The following is a 26879-nucleotide window of genomic DNA, read 5'->3' as shown; positions in this document are numbered from 1 at the left end:
GAGTCAGTCTCTCTCATTAAGGTCACATGGTCACACTGTGTCTCTTAGTTCTTGCAAGCTAAGCTGGAGTGAGTCTCTCTCATTAAGGCCACATGGCCACACAGTGTCTCTTAGTTCTTGCAAGCTAAGCTGGAGTCAGTCTCTCTCATTAAGGCCACATGGCCACACAGTGTCTCTTAGTTCTTGCCAGCTAAGTTGGAGTCAGTCTCTCTCATTAAGGCCACATGGCCACACTGAGTCTCTTAGTTCTTGCAAGCTAAGCTGGAGTGAGTCTCTCTCATTAAGGCCACATGGCCACACAGTGTATCTTAGTTCTTGCAAGTTAAGTTGGAGTCAGTCTCTCTCATTAAGGCCACATGGCCATACTGAGTCTCTTAGTTCTTGCAAGCTAAGCTGGAGTCAGTCTCTCTCATTAAGGCCACATGGCCACACTGTGTCTCTTAGTTCTTGCAAGCTAAGCTGGAATCAGTCTCTCTCATTAAGGCCACATGGCCACACTGTGTCTCTTAGTTCTTGCAAGCTAAGCTGGAGTCAGTCTCTCTCATTAAGGCCACATGGCCACACTGTGTCTCTTAGTTCTTGCAAGCTAAGCTGGAGTCAGTCTCTCTCATTAAGGCTACATGGTCACACTGTGTCTCTTAGTTCTTGCAAGCTAAGCTGGAGTGAGTCTCTCATTAAGGCCACATGGCCACACTGTGTCTCTTAGTTCTTGCAAGCTAAGCTGGAGTGAGTCTCTCTCATTAAGGCCACATGGCCACACAGTGTATCTTAGTTCTTGGAAGTTAAGTTGGAGTCAGTCTCTCTCATTAAGGCCACATGGCCATACTGAGTCTCTTAGTTCTTGCAAGCTAAGCTGGAGTGAGTCTTTCTCATTAAGGCCACATGGCCACACAGTGTCTCTTAGTTCTTGCAAGCTAAGCTGGAGTGAGTCTCTCTCATTAAGGCCACATGGCCACACTGTGTCTCTTAGTTCTTGCAAGCTAAGCTTGAGTCAGTCTCTCTCATTAAGGCCACATGGCCACACAGTGTCTCTTAGTTCTTGCAAGCTAAGCTGGAGTCAGTCTCTCTCATTAAGGCCACATGGCCACACTGTGTCTCTTCGTTCTTGCAAGCTAAGCTGGAATCAGTCTCTCTCATTAAGGCCACATGGCCACACTGTGTCTCTTAGTTCTTGCAAGCTAAGTTGGAGGCAGTCTCTCTCATTAAGGCCACATGGCCACACTGTGTCTCTTAGTTCTTGCAAGCTAAGCTGGAGTCAGTTTCTCTCATTAAGGCTACATGGCCACACTGTCTCTTAGTTCTTGCAAGCTAAGCTGGAGTGAGTCTCTCATTAAGGCCACATGGCCACACTGTGTCTCTTAGTTCTTGCAAGCTAAGCTGGAGTGAGTCTTTCTCATTAAGGCCACATGGCCACACAGTGTCTCTTAGTTCTTGCAAGCTAAGTTGGAGTCAGTCTCTCTCATTAAGGCCACATGGCCACACTGAGTCTCTTAGTTCTTGCAAGCTAAGCTGGAGTGAGTCTCTCTCATTAAGGCCACATGGCCACACAGTGTCTCTTAGTTCTTGCAAGCTAAGCTGGAGTGAGTCTCTCTCATTAAGGCCACATGGCCACACTGTGTCTCTTAGTTCTTGCAAGCTAAGCTTGAGTCAGTCTCTCTCATTAAGGCCACATGGCCACACAGTGTCTCTTAGTTCTTGCAAGCTAAGCTGGAGTCAGTCTCTCTCATTAAGGCCACATGGCCACACTGTGTCTCTTAGTTCTTGCAAGCTAAGCTGGAATCAGTCTCTCTCATTAAGGCCACATGGCCACACTGTGTCTCTTAGTTCTTGCAAGCTAAGCTGGAGTCAGTCTCTCTCATTAAGGCCACATGGCCACACTGTGTCTCTTAGTTCTTGCAAGCTAAGCTGGAGTCAGTCTCTCTCATTAAGGCTACATGGCCACACTGTCTCTTAGTTCTTGCAAGCTAAGCTGGAGTGAGTCTCTCATTAAGGCCACATGGCCACACTGTGTCTCTTAGTTCTTGCAAGCTAAGCTGGAGTGAGTCTCTCTCATTAAGGCCACATGGCCACACAGTGTATCTTAGTTCTTGCAAGTTAAGTTGGAGTCAGTCTCTCTCATTAAGGCCACATGGCCATACTGAGTCTCTTAGTTCTTGCAAGCTAAGCTGGAGTGAGTCTTTCTCATTAAGGCCACATGGCCACACAGTGTCTCTTAGTTCTTGCAAGCTAAGCTGGAGTGAGTCTCTCTCATTAAGGCCACATGGCCACACTGTGTCTCTTAGTTCTTGCAAGCTAAGCTTGAGTCAGTCTCTCTCATTAAGGCCACATGGCCACACAGTGTCTCTTAGTTCTTGCAAGCTAAGCTGGAGTCAGTCTCTCTCATTAAGGTCACATGGTCACACTGTGTCTCTTAGTTCTTGCAAGCTAAGCTGGAGTCAGTCTCTCTCATTAAGGCCACATGGCCACACTGTGTCTCTTCGTTCTTGCTAGCTAAGCTGGAATCAGTCTCTCTCATTAAGGCCACATGGCCACACTGTGTCTCTTAGTTCTTGCAAGCTAAGCTGGAGTCAGTCTCTCTCATTAAGGCCACATGGCCACACTGTGTCTCTTAGTTCTTGCAAGCTAAGCTGGAGTCAGTCTCTCTCATTAAGGCTACATGGCCACACTGTCTCTTATTTCTTGCAAGCTAAGCTGGAGTGAGTCTCTCATGAAGGCCACATGGCCACACTGTGTCTCTTAGTTCTTGCAAGCTAAGCTGGAGTGAGTCTCTCTCATTAAGGCCACATGGCCACACAGTGTCTCTTAGTTCTTGCAAGCTAAGCTGGAGTGAGTCTCTCTCATTAAGGCCACATGGCCACACTGTGTCTCTTAGTTCTTGCAAGCTAAGCTTGAATCAGTCTCTCTCATTAAGGCCACATGGCCACACAGTGTCTCTTAGTTCTTGCAAGCTAAGCTTGAGTCAGTCTCTCTCATTAAGGTCACATGGTCACACTGTGTCTCTTAGTTCTTGCAAGCTAAGCTGGAGTCAGTCTCTCTCATTAAGGCCACATGGCCACACAGTGTCTCTTAGTTCTTGCAAGCTAAGCTGGAGTCAGTCTCTCTCATTAAGGTCACATGGTCACACTGTCTCTTAGTTCTTGCAAGCTAAGCTGGAGTCAGTCTCTCTCATTAAGGCCACATGGCCACACTGTGTCTCTTAGTTCTTGCAAGCTAAGCTGGAGTGAGTCTCTCTCATTAAGGCCACATGGCCACACAGTGTATCTTAGTTCTTGCAAGTTAAGTTGGAGTCAGTCTCTCTCATTAAGGCCACATGGCCATACTGAGTCTCTTAGTTCTTGCAAGCTAAGCTGGAGTGAGTCTTTCTCATTAAGGCCACATGGCCACACAGTGTCTCTTAGTTCTTGCAAGCTAAGCTGGAGTGAGTCTCTCTCATTAAGGCCACATGGCCACACTGTGTCTCTTAGTTCTTGCAAGCTAAGCTTGAGTCAGTCTCTCTCATTAAGGCCACATGGCCACACAGTGTCTCTTAGTTCTTGCAAGCTAAGCTGGAGTCAGTCTCTCTCATTAAGGTCACATGGTCACACTGTGTCTCTTAGTTCTTGCAAGCTAAGCTGGAGTCAGTCTCTCTCATTAAGGCCACATGGCCACACTGTGTCTCTTCGTTCTTGCTAGCTAAGCTGGAATCAGTCTCTCTCATTAAGGCCACATGGCCACACTGTGTCTCTTAGTTCTTGCAAGCTAAGCTGGAGTCAGTCTCTCTCATTAAGGCCACATGGCCACACTGTGTCTCTTAGTTCTTGCAAGCTAAGCTGGAGTCAGTCTCTCTCATTAAGGCTACATGGCCACACTGTCTCTTATTTCTTGCAAGCTAAGCTGGAGTGAGTCTCTCATGAAGGCCACATGGCCACACTGTGTCTCTTAGTTCTTGCAAGCTAAGCTGGAGTGAGTCTCTCTCATTAAGGCCACATGGCCACACAGTGTCTCTTAGTTCTTGCAAGCTAAGCTGGAGTGAGTCTCTCTCATTAAGGCCACATGGCCACACTGTGTCTCTTAGTTCTTGCAAGCTAAGCTTGAATCAGTCTCTCTCATTAAGGCCACATGGCCACACAGTGTCTCTTAGTTCTTGCAAGCTAAGCTTGAGTCAGTCTCTCTCATTAAGGTCACATGGTCACACTGTGTCTCTTAGTTCTTGCAAGCTAAGCTGGAGTCAGTCTCTCTCATTAAGGCCACATGGCCACACAGTGTCTCTTAGTTCTTGCAAGCTAAGCTGGAGTCAGTCTCTCTCATTAAGGTCACATGGTCACACTGTCTCTTAGTTCTTGCAAGCTAAGCTGGAGTCAGTCTCTCTCATTAAGGCCACATGGCCACACTGTGTCTCTTAGTTCTTGCAAGCTATGCTGGAATCAGTCTCTCTCATTAAGGCCACATGGCCACACTGTGTCTCTTAGTTCTTGCAAGCTAAGCTGGAGTGAGTCTCTCTCATTAAGGCCACATGGCCACACAGTGTATCTTAGTTCTTGCAAGTTAAGTTGGAGTCAGTCTCTCTCATTAAGGCCACATGGCCATACTGAGTCTCTTAGTTCTTGCAAGCTAAGCTGGAGTGAGTCTTTCTCATTAAGGCCACATGGCCACACAGTGTCTCTTAGTTCTTGCAAGCTAAGCTGGAGTGAGTCTCTCTCATTAAGGCCACATGGCCACACTGTGTCTCTTAGTTCTTGCAAGCTAAGCTTGAGTCAGTCTCTCTCATTAAGGCCACATGGCCACACAGTGTCTCTTAGTTCTTGCAAGCTAAGCTGGAGTCAGTCTCTCTCATTAAGGTCACATGGTCACACTGTGTCTCTTAGTTCTTGCAAGCTAAGCTGGAGTCAGTCTCTCTCATTAAGGCCACATGGCCACACTGTGTCTCTTCGTTCTTGCAAGCTAAGCTGGAATCAGTCTCTCTCATTAAGGCCACATGGCCACACTGTGTCTCTTAGTTCTTGCAAGCTAAGCTGGAGTCAGTCTCTCTCATTAAGGCCACATGGCCACACTGTGTCTCTTAGTTCTTGCAAGCTAAACTGGAGTCAGTCTCTCTCATTAAGGCTACATGGCCACACTGTCTCTTAGTTCTTGCAAGCTAAGCTGGAGTGAGTCTCTCATTAAGGCCACATGGCCACACTGTGTCTCTTAGTTCTTGCAAGCTAAGCTGGAGTGAGTCTCTCTCATTAAGGCCACATGGCCACACAGTGTATCTTAGTTCTTGCAAGTTAAGTTGGAGTCAGTCTCTCTCATTAAGGCCACATGGCCACACTGTGTCTCTTAGTTCTTGCAAGCTATGCTGGAATCAGTCTCTCTCATTAAGGCCACATGGCCACACTGTGTCTCTTAGTTCTTGCAAGCTAAGCTGGAGTGAGTCTCTCTCATTAAGGCCACATGGCCACACAGTGTATCTTAGTTCTTGCAAGTTAAGTTGGAGTCAGTCTCTCTCATTAAGGCCACATGGCCATACTGAGTCTCTTAGTTCTTGCAAGCTAAGCTGGAGTGAGTCTTTCTCATTAAGGCCACATGGCCACACAGTGTCTCTTAGTTCTTGCAAGCTAAGCTTGAGTCAGTCTCTCTCATTAAGGCCACATGGCCACACAGTGTCTCTTAGTTCTTGCAAGCTAAGCTGGAGTGAGTCTCTCTCATTAAGGCCACATGGCCACACTGTGTCTCTTAGTTCTTGCAAGCTAAGCTTGAGTCAGTCTCTCTCATTAAGGCCACATGGCCACACAGTGTATCTTAGTTCTTGCAAGTTAAGTTGGAGTCAGTCTCTCTCATTAAGGCCACATGGCCACACAGTGTCTCTTAGTTCTTGCAAGCTAAGCTGGAGTGAGTCTCTCTCATTAAGGCCACATGGCCACACTGTGTCTCTTAGTTCTTGCAAGCTAAGCTTGAGTCAGTCTCTCTCATTAAGGCCACATGGCCACACAGTGTCTCTTAGTTCTTGCAAGCTAAGCTGGAGTCAGTCTCTCTCATTAAGGTCACATGGTCACACTGTGTCTCTTAGTTCTTGCAAGCTAAGCTGGAGTCAGTCTCTCTCATTAAGGCCACATGGCCACACTGTGTCTCTTCGTTCTTGCAAGCTAAGCTGGAATCAGTCTCTCTCATTAAGGCCACATCGCCACACTGTGTCTCTTAGTTCTTGCAAGCTAAGCTGGAGTCAGTCTCTCTCATTAAGGCCACATGGCCACACTGTGTCTCTTAGTTCTTGCAAGCTAAACTGGAGTCAGTCTCTCTCATTAAGGCTACATGGCCACACTGTCTCTTAGTTCTTGCAAGCTAAGCTGGAGTGAGTCTCTCATTAAGGCCACATGGCCACACTGTGTCTCTTAGTTCTTGCAAGCTAAGCTGGAGTGAGTCTCTCTCATTAAGGCCACATGGCCACACAGTGTATCTTAGTTCTTGCAAGTTAAGTTGGAGTCAGTCTCTCTCATTAAGGCCACATGGCCACACTGAGTCTCTTAGTTCTTGCAAGCTAAGCTGGAGTGAGTCTTTCTCATTAAGGCCACATGGCCACACAGTGTCTCTTAGTTCTTGCAAGCTAAGCTGGAGTGAGTCTCTCTCATTAAGGCCACATGGCCACACTGTGTCCCTTAGTTCTTGCAAGCTAAGCTTGAGTCAGTCTCTCTCATTAAGGCCACATGGCCACACAGTGTCTCTTAGTTCTTGCAAGCTAAGCTTGAGTCAGTCTCTCTCATTAAGGTCACATGGTCACACTGTGTCTCTTAGTTCTTGCAAGCTAAGCTGGAGTCAGTCTCTCTCATTAAGGCCACATGGCCACACAGTGTCTCTTAGTTCTTGCAAGCTAAGCTTGAGTCAGTCTCTCTCATTAAGGCCACATGGCCATACTGAATCTCTTAGTTCTTGCAAGCTAAGCTGGAGTGAGTCTTTCTCATTAAGGCCACATGGCCACACAGTGTCTCTTAGTTCTTGCAAGCTAAGCTGGAGTGAGTCTCTCTCATTAAGGCCACATGGCCACACTGTGTCTCTTAGTTCTTGCAAGCTAAGCTTGAGTCAGTCTCTCTCATTAAGGCCACATGGCCACGCAGTGTCTCTTAGTTCTTGCAAGCTAAGCTGGAGTCAGTCTCTCTCATTAAGGTCACATGGTCACACTGTGTCTCTTAGTTCTTGCAAGCTAAGCTGGAGTGAGTCTCTCATTAAGGCCACATGGCCACACTGTGTCTCTTAGTTCTTGCAAGCTAAGCTGGAGTGAGTCTCTCTCATTAAGGCCACATGGCCACACAGTGTATCTTAGTTCTTGCAAGTTAAGTTGGAGTCAGTCTCTCTCATTAAGGCCACATGGCCACATCTGAGTCTCTTAGTTCTTGCAAGCTAAGCTGGAGTGAGTCTTTCTCATTAAGGCCACATGGCCACACAGTGTCTCTTAGTTCTTGCAAGCTAAGCTGGAGTGAGTCTCTCTCATTAAGGCCACATGGCCACACTGTGTCTCTTAGTTCTTGCAAGCTAAGCTTGAGTCAGTCTCTCTCATTAAGGCCACATGGCCACACAGTGTCTCTTAGTTCTTGCAAGCTAAGCTTGAGTCAGTCTCTCTCATTAAGGTCACATGGTCACACTGTGTCTCTTAGTTCTTGCAAGCTAAGCTGGAGTCAGTCTCTCTCATTAAGGCCACATGGCCACACAGTGTCTCTTAGTTCTTGCATGCTAAGCTGGAGTCAGTCTCTCTCATTAAGGCTACATGGCCACAGTCTCTTAGTTCTTGCAAGCTAAGCTGGAGTGAGTCTCTCATTAAGGCCACATGGCCACACTGTGTCTCTTAGTTCTTGCAAGCTAAGCTGGAGTGAGTCTCTCTCATTAAGGCCACATGGCCACACAGTGTATCTTAGTTCTTGCAAGTTAAGTTGGAGTCAGTCTCTCTCATTAAGGCCACATGGCCACACTGAGTCTCTTAGTTCTTGCAAGCTAAGCTGGAGTGAGTCTTTCTCATTAAGGCCACATGGCCACACAGTGTCTCTTAGTTCTTGCAAGCTAAGCTGGAGTGAGTCTCTCTCATTAAGGCCACATGGCCACACTGTGTCTCTTAGTTCTTGCAAGCTAAGCTTGAGTCAGTCTCTCTCATTAAGGCCACATGGCCACACAGTGTCTCTTAGTTCTTGCAAGCTAAGCTGGAGTCAGTCTCTCTCATTAAGGTCACATGGTCACACTGTGTCTCTTAGTTCTTGCAAGCTAAGCTGGAGTGAGTCTCTCTCATTAAGGCCACATGGCCACACAGTGTCTCTTAGTTCTTGCAAGCTAAGCTGGAGTCAGTCTCTCTCATTAAGGCCACATGGCCACACAGTGTCTCTTAGTTCTTGCCAGCTAAGTTGGAGTCAGTCTCTCTCATTAAGGCCACATGGCCACACTGAGTCTCTTAGTTCTTGCAAGCTAAGCTGGAGTGAGTCTCTCTCATTAAGGCCACATGGCCACACAGTGTATCTTAGTTCTTGCAAGTTAAGTTGGAGTCAGTCTCTCTCATTAAGGCCACATGGCCATACTGAGTCTCTTAGTTCTTGCAAGCTAAGCTGGAGTCAGTCTCTCTCATTAAGGCCACATGGCCACACTGTGTCTCTTAGTTCTTGCAAGCTAAGCTGGAATCAGTCTCTCTCATTAAGGCCACATGGCCACACTGTGTCTCTTAGTTCTTGCAAGCTAAGCTGGAGTCAGTCTCTCTCATTAAGGCCACATGGCCACACTGTGTCTCTTAGTTCTTGCAAGCTAAGCTGGAGTCAGTCTCTCTCATTAAGGCTACATGGTCACACTGTGTCTCTTAGTTCTTGCAAGCTAAGCTGGAGTGAGTCTCTCATTAAGGCCACATGGCCACACTGTGTCTCTTAGTTCTTGCAAGCTAAGCTGGAGTGAGTCTCTCTCATTAAGGCCACATGGCCACACAGTGTATCTTAGTTCTTGGAAGTTAAGTTGGAGTCAGTCTCTCTCATTAAGGCCACATGGCCATACTGAGTCTCTTAGTTCTTGCAAGCTAAGCTGGAGTGAGTCTTTCTCATTAAGGCCACATGGCCACACAGTGTCTCTTAGTTCTTGCAAGCTAAGCTGGAGTGAGTCTCTCTCATTAAGGCCACATGGCCACACTGTGTCTCTTAGTTCTTGCAAGCTAAGCTTGAGTCAGTCTCTCTCATTAAGGCCACATGGCCACACAGTGTCTCTTAGTTCTTGCAAGCTAAGCTGGAGTCAGTCTCTCTCATTAAGGCCACATGGCCACACTGTGTCTCTTCGTTCTTGCAAGCTAAGCTGGAATCAGTCTCTCTCATTAAGGCCACATGGCCACACTGTGTCTCTTAGTTCTTGCAAGCTAAGCTGGAGGCAGTCTCTCTCATTAAGGCCACATGGCCACACTGTGTCTCTTAGTTCTTGCAAGCTAAGCTGGAGTCAGTTTCTCTCATTAAGGCTACATGGCCACACTGTCTCTTAGTTCTTGCAAGCTAAGCTGGAGTGAGTCTCTCATTAAGGCCACATGGCCACACTGTGTCTCTTAGTTCTTGCAAGCTAAGCTGGAGTGAGTCTTTCTCATTAAGGCCACATGGCCACACAGTGTCTCTTAGTTCTTGCAAGCTAAGTTGGAGTCAGTCTCTCTCATTAAGGCCACATGGCCACACTGTGTCTCTTAGTTCTTGCAAGCTAAGCTTGAGTCAGTCTCTCTCATTAAGGCCACATGGCCACACAGTGTCTCTTAGTTCTTGCAAGCTAAGCTTGAGTCAGTCTCTCTCATTAAGGTCACATGGTCACACTGTGTCTCTTAGTTCTTGCAAGCTAAGCTGGAGTCAGTCTCTCTCATTAAGGCCACATGGCCACACAGTGTCTCTTAGTTCTTGCATGCTAAGCTGGAGTCAGTCTCTCTCATTAAGGCTACATGGCCACAGTCTCTTAGTTCTTGCAAGCTAAGCTGGAGTGAGTCTCTCATTAAGGCCACATGGCCACACTGTGTCTCTTAGTTCTTGCAAGCTAAGCTGGAGTGAGTCTCTCTCATTAAGGCCACATGGCCACACAGTGTATCTTAGTTCTTGCAAGTTAAGTTGGAGTCAGTCTCTCTCATTAAGGCCACATGGCCACACTGAGTCTCTTAGTTCTTGCAAGCTAAGCTGGAGTGAGTCTTTCTCATTAAGGCCACATGGCCACACAGTGTCTCTTAGTTCTTGCAAGCTAAGCTGGAGTGAGTCTCTCTCATTAAGGCCACATGGCCACACTGTGTCTCTTAGTTCTTGCAAGCTAAGCTTGAGTCAGTCTCTCTCATTAAGGCCACATGGCCACACAGTGTCTCTTAGTTCTTGCAAGCTAAGCTGGAGTCAGTCTCTCTCATTAAGGTCACATGGTCACACTGTGTCTCTTAGTTCTTGCAAGCTAAGCTGGAGTGAGTCTCTCTCATTAAGGCCACATGGCCACACAGTGTCTCTTAGTTCTTGCAAGCTAAGCTGGAGTCAGTCTCTCTCATTAAGGCCACATGGCCACACAGTGTCTCTTAGTTCTTGCCAGCTAAGTTGGAGTCAGTCTCTCTCATTAAGGCCACATGGCCACACTGAGTCTCTTAGTTCTTGCAAGCTAAGCTGGAGTGAGTCTCTCTCATTAAGGCCACATGGCCACACAGTGTATCTTAGTTCTTGCAAGTTAAGTTGGAGTCAGTCTCTCTCATTAAGGCCACATGGCCATACTGAGTCTCTTAGTTCTTGCAAGCTAAGCTGGAGTCAGTCTCTCTCATTAAGGCCACATGGCCACACTGTGTCTCTTAGTTCTTGCAAGCTAAGCTGGAATCAGTCTCTCTCATTAAGGCCACATGGCCACACTGTGTCTCTTAGTTCTTGCAAGCTAAGCTGGAGTCAGTCTCTCTCATTAAGGCCACATGGCCACACTGTGTCTCTTAGTTCTTGCAAGCTAAGCTGGAGTCAGTCTCTCTCATTAAGGCTACATGGTCACACTGTGTCTCTTAGTTCTTGCAAGCTAAGCTGGAGTGAGTCTCTCATTAAGGCCACATGGCCACACTGTGTCTCTTAGTTCTTGCAAGCTAAGCTGGAGTGAGTCTCTCTCATTAAGGCCACATGGCCACACAGTGTATCTTAGTTCTTGGAAGTTAAGTTGGAGTCAGTCTCTCTCATTAAGGCCACATGGCCATACTGAGTCTCTTAGTTCTTGCAAGCTAAGCTGGAGTGAGTCTTTCTCATTAAGGCCACATGGCCACACAGTGTCTCTTAGTTCTTGCAAGCTAAGCTGGAGTGAGTCTCTCTCATTAAGGCCACATGGCCACACTGTGTCTCTTAGTTCTTGCAAGCTAAGCTTGAGTCAGTCTCTCTCATTAAGGCCACATGGCCACACAGTGTCTCTTAGTTCTTGCAAGCTAAGCTGGAGTCAGTCTCTCTCATTAAGGCCACATGGCCACACTGTGTCTCTTCGTTCTTGCAAGCTAAGCTGGAATCAGTCTCTCTCATTAAGGCCACATGGCCACACTGTGTCTCTTAGTTCTTGCAAGCTAAGCTGGAGGCAGTCTCTCTCATTAAGGCCACATGGCCACACTGTGTCTCTTAGTTCTTGCAAGCTAAGCTGGAGTCAGTTTCTCTCATTAAGGCTACATGGCCACACTGTCTCTTAGTTCTTGCAAGCTAAGCTGGAGTGAGTCTCTCATTAAGGCCACATGGCCACACTGTGTCTCTTAGTTCTTGCAAGCTAAGCTGGAGTGAGTCTTTCTCATTAAGGCCACATGGCCACACAGTGTCTCTTAGTTCTTGCAAGCTAAGTTGGAGTCAGTCTCTCTCATTAAGGCCACATGGCCACACTGAGTCTCTTAGTTCTTGCAAGCTAAGCTGGAGTGAGTCTCTCTCATTAAGGCCACATGGCCACACAGTGTCTCTTAGTTCTTGCAAGCTAAGCTGGAGTGAGTCTCTCTCATTAAGGCCACATGGCCACACTGTGTCTCTTAGTTCTTGCAAGCTAAGCTTGAGTCAGTCTCTCTCATTAAGGCCACATGGCCACACAGTGTCTCTTAGTTCTTGCAAGCTAAGCTGGAGTCAGTCTCTCTCATTAAGGCCACATGGCCACACTGTGTCTCTTAGTTCTTGCAAGCTAAGCTGGAATCAGTCTCTCTCATTAAGGCCACATGGCCACACTGTGTCTCTTAGTTCTTGCAAGCTAAGCTGGAGTCAGTCTCTCTCATTAAGGCCACATGGCCACACTGTGTCTCTTAGTTCTTGCAAGCTAAGCTGGAGTCAGTCTCTCTCATTAAGGCTACATGGCCACACTGTCTCTTAGTTCTTGCAAGCTAAGCTGGAGTGAGTCTCTCATTAAGGCCACATGGCCACACTGTTTCTCTTAGTTCTTGCAAGCTAAGCTGGAGTGAGTCTCTCTCATTAAGGCCACATGGCCACACAGTGTATCTTAGTTCTTGCAAGTTAAGTTGGAGTCAGTCTCTCTCATTAAGGCCACATGGCCATACTGAGTCTCTTAGTTCTTGCAAGCTAAGCTGGAGTGAGTCTTTCTCATTAAGGCCACATGGCCACACAGTGTCTCTTAGTTCTTGCAAGCTAAGCTGGAGTGAGTCTCTCTCATTAAGGCCACATGGCCACACTGTGTCTCTTAGTTCTTGCAAGCTAAGCTTGAGTCAGTCTCTCTCATTAAGGCCACATGGCCACACAGTGTCTCTTAGTTCTTGCAAGCTAAGCTGGAGTCAGTCTCTCTCATTAAGGCCACATGGCCACACTGTGTCTCTTAGTTCTTGCAAGCTAAGCTGGAATCAGTCTCTCTCATTAAGGCCACATGGCCACACTGTGTCTCTTAGTTCTTGCAAGCTAAGCTGGAGTCAGTCTCTCTCATTAAGGCCACATGGCCACACTGTGTCTCTTAGTTCTTGCAAGCTAAGCTGGAGTCAGTCTCTCTCATTAAGGCTACATGGCCACACTGTCTCTTAGTTCTTGCAAGCTAAGCTGGAGTGAGTCTCTCATTAAGGCCACATGGCCACACTGTTTCTCTTAGTTCTTGCAAGCTAAGCTGGAGTGAGTCTCTCTCATTAAGGCCACATGGCCACACAGTGTATCTTAGTTCTTGCAAGTTAAGTTGGAGTCAGTCTCTCTCATTAAGGCCACATGGCCATACTGAGTCTCTTAGTTCTTGCAAGCTAAGCTGGAGTGAGTCTTTCTCATTAAGGCCACATGGCCACACAGTGTCTCTTAGTTCTTGCAAGCTAAGCTGGAGTGAGTCTCTCTCATTAAGGCCACATGGCCACACTGTGTCTCTTAGTTCTTGCAAGCTAAGCTTGAGTCAGTCTCTCTCATTAAGGCCACATGGCCACACAGTGTCTCTTAGTTCTTGCAAGCTAAGCTGGAGTCAGTCTCTCTCATTAAGGTCACATGGTCACACTGTGTCTCTTAGTTCTTGCAAGCTAAGCTGGAGTCAGTCTCTCTCATTAAGGCCACATGGCCACACTGTGTCTCTTCGTTCTTGCTAGCTAAGCTGGAATCAGTCTCTCTCATTAAGGCCACATGGCCACACTGTGTCTCTTAGTTCTTGCAAGCTAAGCTGGAGTCAGTCTCTCTCATTAAGGCCACATGGCCACACTGTGTCTCTTAGTTCTTGCAAGCTAAGCTGGAGTCAGTCTCTCTCATTAAGGCTACATGGCCACACTGTCTCTTATTTCTTGCAAGCTAAGCTGGAGTGAGTCTCTCATGAAGGCCACATGGCCACACTGTGTCTCTTAGTTCTTGCAAGCTAAGCTGGAGTGAGTCTCTCTCATTAAGGCCACATGGCCACACAGTGTCTCTTAGTTCTTGCAAGCTAAGCTGGAGTGAGTCTCTCTCATTAAGGCCACATGGCCACACTGTGTCTCTTAGTTCTTGCAAGCTAAGCTTGAATCAGTCTCTCTCATTAAGGCCACATGGCCACACAGTGTCTCTTAGTTCTTGCAAGCTAAGCTTGAGTCAGTCTCTCTCATTAAGGTCACATGGTCACACTGTGTCTCTTAGTTCTTGCAAGCTAAGCTGGAGTCAGTCTCTCTCATTAAGGCCACATGGCCACACAGTGTCTCTTAGTTCTTGCAAGCTAAGCTGGAGTCAGTCTCTCTCATTAAGGTCACATGGTCACACTGTCTCTTAGTTCTTGCAAGCTAAGCTGGAGTCAGTCTCTCTCATTAAGGCCACATGGCCACACTGTGTCTCTTAGTTCTTGCAAGCTATGCTGGAATCAGTCTCTCTCATTAAGGCCACATGGCCACACTGTGTCTCTTAGTTCTTGCAAGCTAAGCTGGAGTGAGTCTCTCTCATTAAGGCCACATGGCCACACAGTGTATCTTAGTTCTTGCAAGTTAAGTTGGAGTCAGTCTCTCTCATTAAGGCCACATGGCCATACTGAGTCTCTTAGTTCTTGCAAGCTAAGCTGGAGTGAGTCTTTCTCATTAAGGCCACATGGCCACACAGTGTCTCTTAGTTCTTGCAAGCTAAGCTGAGTGAGTCTCTCTCATTAAGGCCACATGGCCACACTGTGTCTCTTAGTTCTTGCAAGCTAAGCTTGAGTCAGTCTCTCTCATTAAGGCCACATGGCCACACAGTGTCTCTTAGTTCTTGCAAGCTAAGCTGGAGTCAGTCTCTCTCATTAAGGTCACATGGTCACACTGTGTCTCTTAGTTCTTGCAAGCTAAGCTGGAGTCAGTCTCTCTCATTAAGGCCACATGGCCACACTGTGTCTCTTCGTTCTTGCAAGCTAAGCTGGAATCAGTCTCTCTCATTAAGGCCACATGGCCACACTGTGTCTCTTAGTTCTTGCAAGCTAAGCTGGAGTCAGTCTCTCTCATTAAGGCCACATGGCCACACTGTGTCTCTTAGTTCTTGCAAGCTAAGCTGGAGTCAGTCTCTCTCATTAAGGCTACATGGCCACACTGTCTCTTAGTTCTTGCAAGCTAAGCTGGAGTGAGTCTCTCATTAAGGCCACATGGCCACACTGTTTCTCTTAGTTCTTGCAAGCTAAGCTGGAGTGAGTCTCTCTCATTAAGGCCACATGGCCACACAGTGTATCTTAGTTCTTGCAAGTTAAGTTGGAGTCAGTCTCTCTCATTAAGGCCACATGGCCATACTGAGTCTCTTAGTTCTTGCAAGCTAAGCTGGAGTGAGTCTTTCTCATTAAGGCCACATGGCCACACAGTGTCTCTTAGTTCTTGCAAGCTAAGCTGGAGTGAGTCTCTCTCATTAAGGCCACATGGCCACACTGTGTCTCTTAGTTCTTGCAAGCTAAGCTTGAGTCAGTCTCTCTCATTAAGGCCACATGGCCACACAGTGTCTCTTAGTTCTTGCAAGCTAAGCTGGAGTCAGTCTCTCTCATTAAGGCCACATGGCCACACTGTGTCTCTTAGTTCTTGCAAGCTAAGCTGGAATCAGTCTCTCTCATTAAGGCCACATGGCCACACTGTGTCTCTTAGTTCTTGCAAGCTAAGCTGGAGTCAGTCTCTCTCATTAAGGCCACATGGCCACACTGTGTCTCTTAGTTCTTGCAAGCTAAGCTGGAGTCAGTCTCTCTCATTAAGGCTACATGGCCACACTGTCTCTTAGTTCTTGCAAGCTAAGCTGGAGTGAGTCTCTCATTAAGGCCACATGGCCACACTGTTTCTCTTAGTTCTTGCAAGCTAAGCTGGAGTGAGTCTCTCTCATTAAGGCCACATGGCCACACAGTGTATCTTAGTTCTTGCAAGTTAAGTTGGAGTCAGTCTCTCTCATTAAGGCCACATGGCCATACTGAGTCTCTTAGTTCTTGCAAGCTAAGCTGGAGTGAGTCTTTCTCATTAAGGCCACATGGCCACACAGTGTCTCTTAGTTCTTGCAAGCTAAGCTGGAGTGAGTCTCTCTCATTAAGGCCACATGGCCACACTGTGTCTCTTAGTTCTTGCAAGCTAAGCTTGAGTCAGTCTCTCTCATTAAGGCCACATGGCCACACAGTGTCTCTTAGTTCTTGCAAGCTAAGCTGGAGTCAGTCTCTCTCATTAAGGTCACATGGTCACACTGTGTCTCTTAGTTCTTGCAAGCTAAGCTGGAGTCAGTCTCTCTCATTAAGGCCACATGGCCACACTGTGTCTCTTCGTTCTTGCTAGCTAAGCTGGAATCAGTCTCTCTCATTAAGGCCACATGGCCACACTGTGTCTCTTAGTTCTTGCAAGCTAAGCTGGAGTCAGTCTCTCTCATTAAGGCCACATGGCCACACTGTGTCTCTTAGTTCTTGCAAGCTAAGCTGGAGTCAGTCTCTCTCATTAAGGCTACATGGCCACACTGTCTCTTATTTCTTGCAAGCTAAGCTGGAGTGAGTCTCTCATGAAGGCCACATGGCCACACTGTGTCTCTTAGTTCTTGCAAGCTAAGCTGGAGTGAGTCTCTCTCATTAAGGCCACATGGCCACACAGTGTCTCTTAGTTCTTGCAAGCTAAGCTGGAGTGAGTCTCTCTCATTAAGGCCACATGGCCACACTGTGTCTCTTAGTTCTTGCAAGCTAAGCTTGAATCAGTCTCTCTCATTAAGGCCACATGGCCACACAGTGTCTCTTAGTTCTTGCAAGCTAAGCTTGAGTCAGTCTCTCTCATTAAGGTCACATGGTCACACTGTGTCTCTTAGTTCTTGCAAGCTAAGCTGGAGTCAGTCTCTCTCATTAAGGCCACATGGCCACACAGTGTCTCTTAGTTCTTGCAAGCTAAGCTGGAGTCAGTCTCTCTCATTAAGGTCACATGGTCACACTGTCTCTTAGTTCTTGCAAGCTAAGCTGGAGTCAGTCTCTCTCATTAAGGCCACATGGCCACACTGTGTCTCTTAGTTCTTGCAAGCTATGCTGGAATCAGTCTCTCTCATTAAGGCCACATGGCCACACTGTGTCTCTTAGTTCTTGCAAGCTAAGCTGGAGTGAGTCTCTCTCATTAAGGCCACATGGCCACACAGTGTATCTTAGTTCTTGCAAGTTAAGTTGGAGTCAGTCTCTCTCATTAAGGCCACATGGCCATACTGAGTCTCTTAGTTCTTGCAAGCTAAGCTGGAGTGAGTCTTTCTCATTAAGGCCACATGGCCACACAGTGTCTCTTAGTTCTTGCAAGCTAAGCTGAGTGAGTCTCTCTCATTAAGGCCACATGGCCACACTGTGTCTCTTAGTTCTTGCAAGCTAAGCTTGAGTCAGTCTCTCTCATTAAGGCCACATGGCCACACAGTGTCTCTTAGTTCTTGCAAGCTAAGCTGGAGTCAGTCTCTCTCATTAAGGTCACATGGTCACACTGTGTCTCTTAGTTCTTGCAAGCTAAGCTGGAGTCAGTCTCTCTCATTAAGGCCACATGGCCACACTGTGTCTCTTCGTTCTTGCAAGCTAAGCTGGAATCAGTCTCTCTCATTAAGGCCACATGGCCACACTGTGTCTCTTAGTTCTTGCAAGCTAAGCTGGAGTCAGTCTCTCTCATTAAGGCCACATGGCCACACTGTGTCTCTTAGTTCTTGCAAGCTAAACTGGAGTCAGTCTCTCTCATTAAGGCTACATGGCCACACTGTCTCTTAGTTCTTGCAAGCTAAGCTGGAGTGAGTCTCTCATTAAGGCCACATGGCCACACTGTGTCTCTTAGTTCTTGCAAGCTAAGCTGGAGTGAGTCTCTCTCATTAAGGCCACATGGCCACACAGTGTATCTTAGTTCTTGCAAGTTAAGTTGGAGTCAGTCTCTCTCATTAAGGCCACATGGCCACACTGTGTCTCTTAGTTCTTGCAAGCTATGCTGGAATCAGTCTCTCTCATTAAGGCCACATGGCCACACTGTGTCTCTTAGTTCTTGCAAGCTAAGCTGGAGTGAGTCTCTCTCATTAAGGCCACATGGCCACACAGTGTATCTTAGTTCTTGCAAGTTAAGTTGGAGTCAGTCTCTCTCATTAAGGCCACATGGCCATACTGAGTCTCTTAGTTCTTGCAAGCTAAGCTGGAGTGAGTCTTTCTCATTAAGGCCACATGGCCACACAGTGTCTCTTAGTTCTTGCAAGCTAAGCTTGAGTCAGTCTCTCTCATTAAGGCCACATGGCCACACAGTGTCTCTTAGTTCTTGCAAGCTAAGCTGGAGTGAGTCTCTCTCATTAAGGCCACATGGCCACACTGTGTCTCTTAGTTCTTGCAAGCTAAGCTTGAGTCAGTCTCTCTCATTAAGGCCACATGGCCACACAGTGTATCTTAGTTCTTGCAAGTTAAGTTGGAGTCAGTCTCTCTCATTAAGGCCACATGGCCACACAGTGTCTCTTAGTTCTTGCAAGCTAAGCTGGAGTGAGTCTCTCTCATTAAGGCCACATGGCCACACTGTGTCTCTTAGTTCTTGCAAGCTAAGCTTGAGTCAGTCTCTCTCATTAAGGCCACATGGCCACACAGTGTCTCTTAGTTCTTGCAAGCTAAGCTGGAGTCAGTCTCTCTCATTAAGGCCACATGGCCACACTGTGTCTCTTAGTTCTTGCAAGCTAAGCTTGAGTCAGTCTCTCTCATTAAGGCCACATGGCCACACAGTGTCTCTTAGTTCTTGCAAGCTAAGCTGGAGTCAGTCTCTCTCATTAAGGCCACATGGCCACACTGTGTCTCTTCGTTCTTGCAAGCTAAGCTGGAATCAGTCTCTCTCATTAAGGCCACATGGCCACACTGTGTCTCTTAGTTCTTGCAAGCTAAGCTGGAGGCAGTCTCTCTCATTAAGGCCACATGGCCACACTGTGTCTCTTAGTTCTTGCAAGCTAAGCTGGAGTCAGTTTCTCTCATTAAGGCTACATGGCCACACTGTCTCTTAGTTCTTGCAAGCTAAGCTGGAGTGAGTCTCTCATTAAGGCCACATGGCCACACTGTGTCTCTTAGTTCTTGCAAGCTAAGCTGGAGTGAGTCTTTCTCATTAAGGCCACATGGCCACACAGTGTCTCTTAGTTCTTGCAAGCTAAGTTGGAGTCAGTCTCTCTCATTAAGGCCACATGGCCACACTGAGTCTCTTAGTTCTTGCAAGCTAAGCTGGAGTGAGTCTCTCTCATTAAGGCCACATGGCCACACAGTGTCTCTTAGTTCTTGCAAGCTAAGCTGGAGTGAGTCTCTCTCATTAAGGCCACATGGCCACACTGTGTCTCTTAGTTCTTGCAAGCTAAGCTTGAGTCAGTCTCTCTCATTAAGGCCACATGGCCACACAGTGTCTCTTAGTTCTTGCAAGCTAAGCTGGAGTCAGTCTCTCTCATTAAGGCCACATGGCCACACTGTGTCTCTTAGTTCTTGCAAGCTAAGCTGGAATCAGTCTCTCTCATTAAGGCCACATGGCCACACTGTGTCTCTTAGTTCTTGCAAGCTAAGCTGGAGTCAGTCTCTCTCATTAAGGCCACATGGCCACACTGTGTCTCTTAGTTCTTGCAAGCTAAGCTGGAGTCAGTCTCTCTCATTAAGGCTACATGGCCACACTGTCTCTTAGTTCTTGCAAGCTAAGCTGGAGTGAGTCTCTCATTAAGGCCACATGGCCACACTGTGTCTCTTAGTTCTTGCAAGCTAAGCTGGAGTGAGTCTCTCTCATTAAGGCCACATGGCCACACAGTGTATCTTAGTTCTTGCAAGTTAAGTTGGAGTCAGTCTCTCTCATTAAGGCCACATGGCCATACTGAGTCTCTTAGTTCTTGCAAGCTAAGCTGGAGTGAGTCTTTCTCATTAAGGCCACATGGCCACACAGTGTCTCTTAGTTCTTGCAAGCTAAGCTGGAGTGAGTCTCTCTCATTAAGGCCACATGGCCACACTGTGTCTCTTAGTTCTTGCAAGCTAAGCTTGAGTCAGTCTCTCTCATTAAGGCCACATGGCCACACAGTGTCTCTTAGTTCTTGCAAGCTAAGCTGGAGTCAGTCTCTCTCATTAAGGTCACATGGTCACACTGTGTCTCTTAGTTCTTGCAAGCTAAGCTGGAGTCAGTCTCTCTCATTAAGGCCACATGGCCACACTGTGTCTCTTCGTTCTTGCTAGCTAAGCTGGAATCAGTCTCTCTCATTAAGGCCACATGGCCACACTGTGTCTCTTAGTTCTTGCAAGCTAAGCTGGAGTCAGTCTCTCTCATTAAGGCCACATGGCCACACTGTGTCTCTTAGTTCTTGCAAGCTAAGCTGGAGTCAGTCTCTCTCATTAAGGCTACATGGCCACACTGTCTCTTATTTCTTGCAAGCTAAGCTGGAGTGAGTCTCTCATGAAGGCCACATGGCCACACTGTGTCTCTTAGTTCTTGCAAGCTAAGCTGGAGTGAGTCTCTCTCATTAAGGCCACATGGCCACACAGTGTCTCTTAGTTCTTGCAAGCTAAGCTGGAGTGAGTCTCTCTCATTAAGGCCACATGGCCACACTGTGTCTCTTAGTTCTTGCAAGCTAAGCTTGAATCAGTCTCTCTCATTAAGGCCACATGGCCACACAGTGTCTCTTAGTTCTTGCAAGCTAAGCTTGAGTCAGTCTCTCTCATTAAGGTCACATGGTCACACTGTGTCTCTTAGTTCTTGCAAGCTAAGCTGGAGTCAGTCTCTCTCATTAAGGCCACATGGCCACACAGTGTCTCTTAGTTCTTGCAAGCTAAGCTGGAGTCAGTCTCTCTCATTAAGGTCACATGGTCACACTGTCTCTTAGTTCTTGCAAGCTAAGCTGGAGTCAGTCTCTCTCATTAAGGCCACATGGCCACACTGTGTCTCTTAGTTCTTGCAAGCTATGCTGGAATCAGTCTCTCTCATTAAGGCCACATGGCCACACTGTGTCTCTTAGTTCTTGCAAGCTAAGCTGGAGTGAGTCTCTCTCATTAAGGCCACATGGCCACACAGTGTATCTTAGTTCTTGCAAGTTAAGTTGGAGTCAGTCTCTCTCATTAAGGCCACATGGCCATACTGAGTCTCTTAGTTCTTGCAAGCTAAGCTGGAGTGAGTCTTTCTCATTAAGGCCACATGGCCACACAGTGTCTCTTAGTTCTTGCAAGCTAAGCTGGAGTGAGTCTCTCTCATTAAGGCCACATGGCCACACTGTGTCTCTTAGTTCTTGCAAGCTAAGCTTGAGTCAGTCTCTCTCATTAAGGCCACATGGCCACACAGTGTCTCTTAGTTCTTGCAAGCTAAGCTGGAGTCAGTCTCTCTCATTAAGGTCACATGGTCACACTGTGTCTCTTAGTTCTTGCAAGCTAAGCTGGAGTCAGTCTCTCTCATTAAGGCCACATGGCCACACTGTGTCTCTTCGTTCTTGCAAGCTAAGCTGGAATCAGTCTCTCTCATTAAGGCCACATGGCCACACTGTGTCTCTTAGTTCTTGCAAGCTAAGCTGGAGTCAGTCTCTCTCATTAAGGCCACATGGCCACACTGTGTCTCTTAGTTCTTGCAAGCTAAACTGGAGTCAGTCTCTCTCATTAAGGCTACATGGCCACACTGTCTCTTAGTTCTTGCAAGCTAAGCTGGAGTGAGTCTCTCATTAAGGCCACATGGCCACACTGTGTCTCTTAGTTCTTGCAAGCTAAGCTGGAGTGAGTCTCTCTCATTAAGGCCACATGGCCACACAGTGTATCTTAGTTCTTGCAAGTTAAGTTGGAGTCAGTCTCTCTCATTAAGGCCACATGGCCACACTGTGTCTCTTAGTTCTTGCAAGCTATGCTGGAATCAGTCTCTCTCATTAAGGCCACATGGCCACACTGTGTCTCTTAGTTCTTGCAAGCTAAGCTGGAGTGAGTCTCTCTCATTAAGGCCACATGGCCACACAGTGTATCTTAGTTCTTGCAAGTTAAGTTGGAGTCAGTCTCTCTCATTAAGGCCACATGGCCATACTGAGTCTCTTAGTTCTTGCAAGCTAAGCTGGAGTGAGTCTTTCTCATTAAGGCCACATGGCCACACAGTGTCTCTTAGTTCTTGCAAGCTAAGCTTGAGTCAGTCTCTCTCATTAAGGCCACATGGCCACACAGTGTCTCTTAGTTCTTGCAAGCTAAGCTTGAGTCAGTCTCTCTCATTAAGGCCACATGGCCACACAGTGTCTCTTAGTTCTTGCAAGCTAAGCTGGAGTCAGTCTCTCTCATTAAGGTCACATGGTCACACTGTGTCTCTTAGTTCTTGCAAGCTAAGCTGGAGTCAGTCTCTCTCATTAAGGCCACATGGCCACACTGTGTCTCTTAGTTCTTGCAAGCTAAGCTGGAGTGAGTCTCTCTCATTAAGGCCACATCGCCACACTGTGTCTCTTAGTTCTTGCAAGCTAAGCTGGAGTCAGTCTCTCTCATTAAGGCCACATGGCCACACTGTGTCTCTTAGTTCTTGCAAGCTAAACTGGAGTCAGTCTCTCTCATTAAGGCTACATGGCCACACTGTCTCTTAGTTCTTGCAAGCTAAGCTGGAGTGAGTCTCTCATTAAGGCCACATGGCCACACTGTGTCTCTTAGTTCTTGCAAGCTAAGCTGGAGTGAGTCTCTCTCATTAAGGCCACATGGCCACACAGTGTATCTTAGTTCTTGCAAGTTAAGTTGGAGTCAGTCTCTCTCATTAAGGCCACATGGCCACACTGAGTCTCTTAGTTCTTGCAAGCTAAGCTGGAGTGAGTCTTTCTCATTAAGGCCACATGGCCACACAGTGTCTCTTAGTTCTTGCAAGCTAAGCTGGAGTGAGTCTCTCTCATTAAGGCCACATGGCCACACTGTGTCCCTTAGTTCTTGCAAGCTAAGCTTGAGTCAGTCTCTCTCATTAAGGCCACATGGCCACACAGTGTCTCTTAGTTCTTGCAAGCTAAGCTTGAGTCAGTCTCTCTCATTAAGGTCACATGGTCACACTGTGTCTCTTAGTTCTTGCAAGCTAAGCTGGAGTCAGTCTCTCTCATTAAGGCCACATGGCCACACAGTGTCTCTTAGTTCTTGCAAGCTAAGCTTGAGTCAGTCTCTCTCATTAAGGCCACATGGCCATACTGAATCTCTTAGTTCTTGCAAGCTAAGCTGGAGTGAGTCTTTCTCATTAAGGCCACATGGCCACACAGTGTCTCTTAGTTCTTGCAAGCTAAGCTGGAGTGAGTCTCTCTCATTAAGGCCACATGGCCACACTGTGTCTCTTAGTTCTTGCAAGCTAAGCTTGAGTCAGTCTCTCTCATTAAGGCCACATGGCCACACAGTGTCTCTTAGTTCTTGCAAGCTAAGCTGGAGTCAGTCTCTCTCATTAAGGTCACATGGTCACACTGTGTCTCTTAGTTCTTGCAAGCTAAGCTGGAGTCAGTCTCTCTCATTAAGGCCACATGGCCACACTGTGTCTCTTCGTTCTTGCAAGCTAAGCTGGAATCAGTCTCTCTCATTAAGGCCACATGGCCACACTGTGTCTCTTAGTTCTTGCAAGCTAAGCTGGAGTCAGTCTCTCTCATTAAGGCCACATGGCCACACTGTGTCTCTTAGTTCTTGCAAGCTAAACTGGAGTCAGTCTCTCTCATTAAGGCTACATGGCCACACTGTCTCTTAGTTCTTGCAAGCTAAGCTGGAGTGAGTCTCTCATTAAGGCCACATGGCCACACTGTGTCTCTTAGTTCTTGCAAGCTAAGCTGGAGTGAGTCTCTCTCATTAAGGCCACATGGCCACACAGTGTATCTTAGTTCTTGCAAGTTAAGTTGGAGTCAGTCTCTCTCATTAAGGCCACATGGCCACACTGTGTCTCTTAGTTCTTGCAAGCTATGCTGGAATCAGTCTCTCTCATTAAGGCCACATGGCCACACTGTGTCTCTTAGTTCTTGCAAGCTAAGCTGGAGTGAGTCTCTCTCATTAAGGCCACATGGCCACACAGTGTATCTTAGTTCTTGCAAGTTAAGTTGGAGTCAGTCTCTCTCATTAAGGCCACATGGCCATACTGAGTCTCTTAGTTCTTGCAAGCTAAGCTGGAGTGAGTCTTTCTCATTAAGGCCACATGGCCACACAGTGTCTCTTAGTTCTTGCAAGCTAAGCTTGAGTCAGTCTCTCTCATTAAGGCCACATGGCCACACAGTGTCTCTTAGTTCTTGCAAGCTAAGCTTGAGTCAGTCTCTCTCATTAAGGCCACATGGCCACACAGTGTCTCTTAGTTCTTGCAAGCTAAGCTGGAGTCAGTCTCTCTCATTAAGGTCACATGGTCACACTGTGTCTCTTAGTTCTTGCAAGCTAAGCTGGAGTCAGTCTCTCTCATTAAGGCCACATGGCCACACTGTGTCTCTTAGTTCTTGCAAGCTAAGCTGGAGTGAGTCTCTCTCATTAAGGCCACATCGCCACACTGTGTCTCTTAGTTCTTGCAAGCTAAGCTGGAGTCAGTCTCTCTCATTAAGGCCACATGGCCACACTGTGTCTCTTAGTTCTTGCAAGCTAAACTGGAGTCAGTCTCTCTCATTAAGGCTACATGGCCACACTGTCTCTTAGTTCTTGCAAGCTAAGCTGGAGTGAGTCTCTCATTAAGGCCACATGGCCACACTGTGTCTCTTAGTTCTTGCAAGCTAAGCTGGAGTGAGTCTCTCTCATTAAGGCCACATGGCCACACAGTGTATCTTAGTTCTTGCAAGTTAAGTTGGAGTCAGTCTCTCTCATTAAGGCCACATGGCCACACTGAGTCTCTTAGTTCTTGCAAGCTAAGCTGGAGTGAGTCTTTCTCATTAAGGCCACATGGCCACACAGTGTCTCTTAGTTCTTGCAAGCTAAGCTGGAGTGAGTCTCTCTCATTAAGGCCACATGGCCACACTGTGTCCCTTAGTTCTTGCAAGCTAAGCTTGAGTCAGTCTCTCTCATTAAGGCCACATGGCCACACAGTGTCTCTTAGTTCTTGCAAGCTAAGCTTGAGTCAGTCTCTCTCATTAAGGTCACATGGTCACACTGTGTCTCTTAGTTCTTGCAAGCTAAGCTGGAGTCAGTCTCTCTCATTAAGGCCACATGGCCACACAGTGTCTCTTAGTTCTTGCAAGCTAAGCTTGAGTCAGTCTCTCTCATTAAGGCCACATGGCCATACTGAATCTCTTAGTTCTTGCAAGCTAAGCTGGAGTGAGTCTTTCTCATTAAGGCCACATGGCCACACAGTGTCTCTTAGTTCTTGCAAGCTAAGCTGGAGTGAGTCTCTCTCATTAAGGCCACATGGCCACACTGTGTCTCTTAGTTCTTGCAAGCTAAGCTTGAGTCAGTCTCTCTCATTAAGGCCACATGGCCACGCAGTGTCTCTTAGTTCTTGCAAGCTAAGCTGGAGTCAGTCTCTCTCATTAAGGTCACATGGTCACACTGTGTCTCTTAGTTCTTGCAAGCTAAGCTGGAGTGAGTCTCTCATTAAGGCCACATGGCCACACTGTGTCTCTTAGTTCTTGCAAGCTAAGCTGGAGTGAGTCTCTCTCATTAAGGCCACATGGCCACACAGTGTATCTTAGTTCTTGCAAGTTAAGTTGGAGTCAGTCTCTCTCATTAAGGCCACATGGCCACATCTGAGTCTCTTAGTTCTTGCAAGCTAAGCTGGAGTGAGTCTTTCTCATTAAGGCCACATGGCCACACAGTGTCTCTTAGTTCTTGCAAGCTAAGCTGGAGTGAGTCTCTCTCATTAAGGCCACATGGCCACACTGTGTCTCTTAGTTCTTGCAAGCTAAGCTTGAGTCAGTCTCTCTCATTAAGGCCACATGGCCACACAGTGTCTCTTAGTTCTTGCAAGCTAAGCTTGAGTCAGTCTCTCTCATTAAGGTCACATGGTCACACTGTGTCTCTTAGTTCTTGCAAGCTAAGCTGGAGTCAGTCTCTCTCATTAAGGCCACATGGCCACACAGTGTCTCTTAGTTCTTGCAAGCTAAGCTTGAGTCAGTCTCTCTCATTAAGGCCACATGGCCATACTGAATTTCTTAGTTCTTGCAAGCTAAGCTGGAGTGAGTCTTTCTCATTAAGGCCACATGGCCACACAGTGTCTCTTAGTTCTTGCAAGCTAAGCTGGAGTGAGTCTCTCTCATTAAGGCCACATGGCCACACTGTGTCTCTTAGTTCTTGCAAGCTAAGCTTGAGTCAGTCTCTCTCATTAAGGCCACATGGCCACGCAGTGTCTCTTAGTTCTTGCAAGCTAAGCTGGAGTCAGTCTCTCTCATTAAGGTCACATGGTCACACTGTGTCTCTTAGTTCTTGCAAGCTAAGCTGGAGTGAGTCTCTCATTAAGGCCACATGGCCACACTGTGTCTCTTAGTTCTTGCAAGCTAAGCTGGAATCAGTCTCTCTCATTAAGGCCACATGGCCACACTGTGTCTCTTAGTTCTTGCAAGCTAAGCTGGAGTCAGTCTCTCTCATTAAGGCCACATGGCCACACTGTGTCTCTTAGTTCTTGCATGCTAAGCTGGAGTCAGTCTCTCTCATTAAGGCTACATGGCCACACTGTCTCTTAGTTCTTGCAAGCTAAGCTGGAGTGAGTCTCTCATTAAGGCCACATGGCCACACTGTGTCTCTTAGTTCTTGCAAGCTAAGCTGGAGTGAGTCTCTCTCATTAAGGCCACATGGCCACACAGTGTATCTTAGTTCTTGCAAGTTAAGTTGGAGTCAGTCTCTCTCATTAAGGCCACATGGCCACACTGAGTCTCTTAGTTCTTGCAAGCTAAGCTGGAGTGAGTCTTTCTCATTAAGGCCACATGGCCACACAGTGTCTCTTAGTTCTTGCAAGCTAAGCTGGAGTGAGTCTCTCTCATTAAGGCCACATGGCCACACTGTGTCTCTTAGTTCTTGCAAGCTAAGCTTGAGTCAGTCTCTCTCATTAAGGCCACATGGCCACACAGTGTCTCTTAGTTCTTGCAAGCTAAGCTGGAGTCAGTCTCTCTCATTAAGGTCACATGGTCACACTGTGTCTCTTAGTTCTTGCAAGCTAAGCTGGAGTCAGTCTCTCTCATTAAGGCCACATGGCCACACTGTGTCTCTTAGTTCTTGCAAGCTAAGCTGGAGTCAGTCTC

Source organism: Petromyzon marinus, chromosome 17 (genome assembly GCF_048934315.1).
Source record: "Petromyzon marinus isolate PM22_M1 ecotype Great Lakes invasive population chromosome 17, UKy_Petmar_22M1.pri1.0, whole genome shotgun sequence".
NCBI lineage: Eukaryota > Metazoa > Chordata > Hyperoartia > Petromyzontiformes > Petromyzontidae > Petromyzon > Petromyzon marinus.
Note: the sequence above shows the minus strand (reverse complement) of the source record.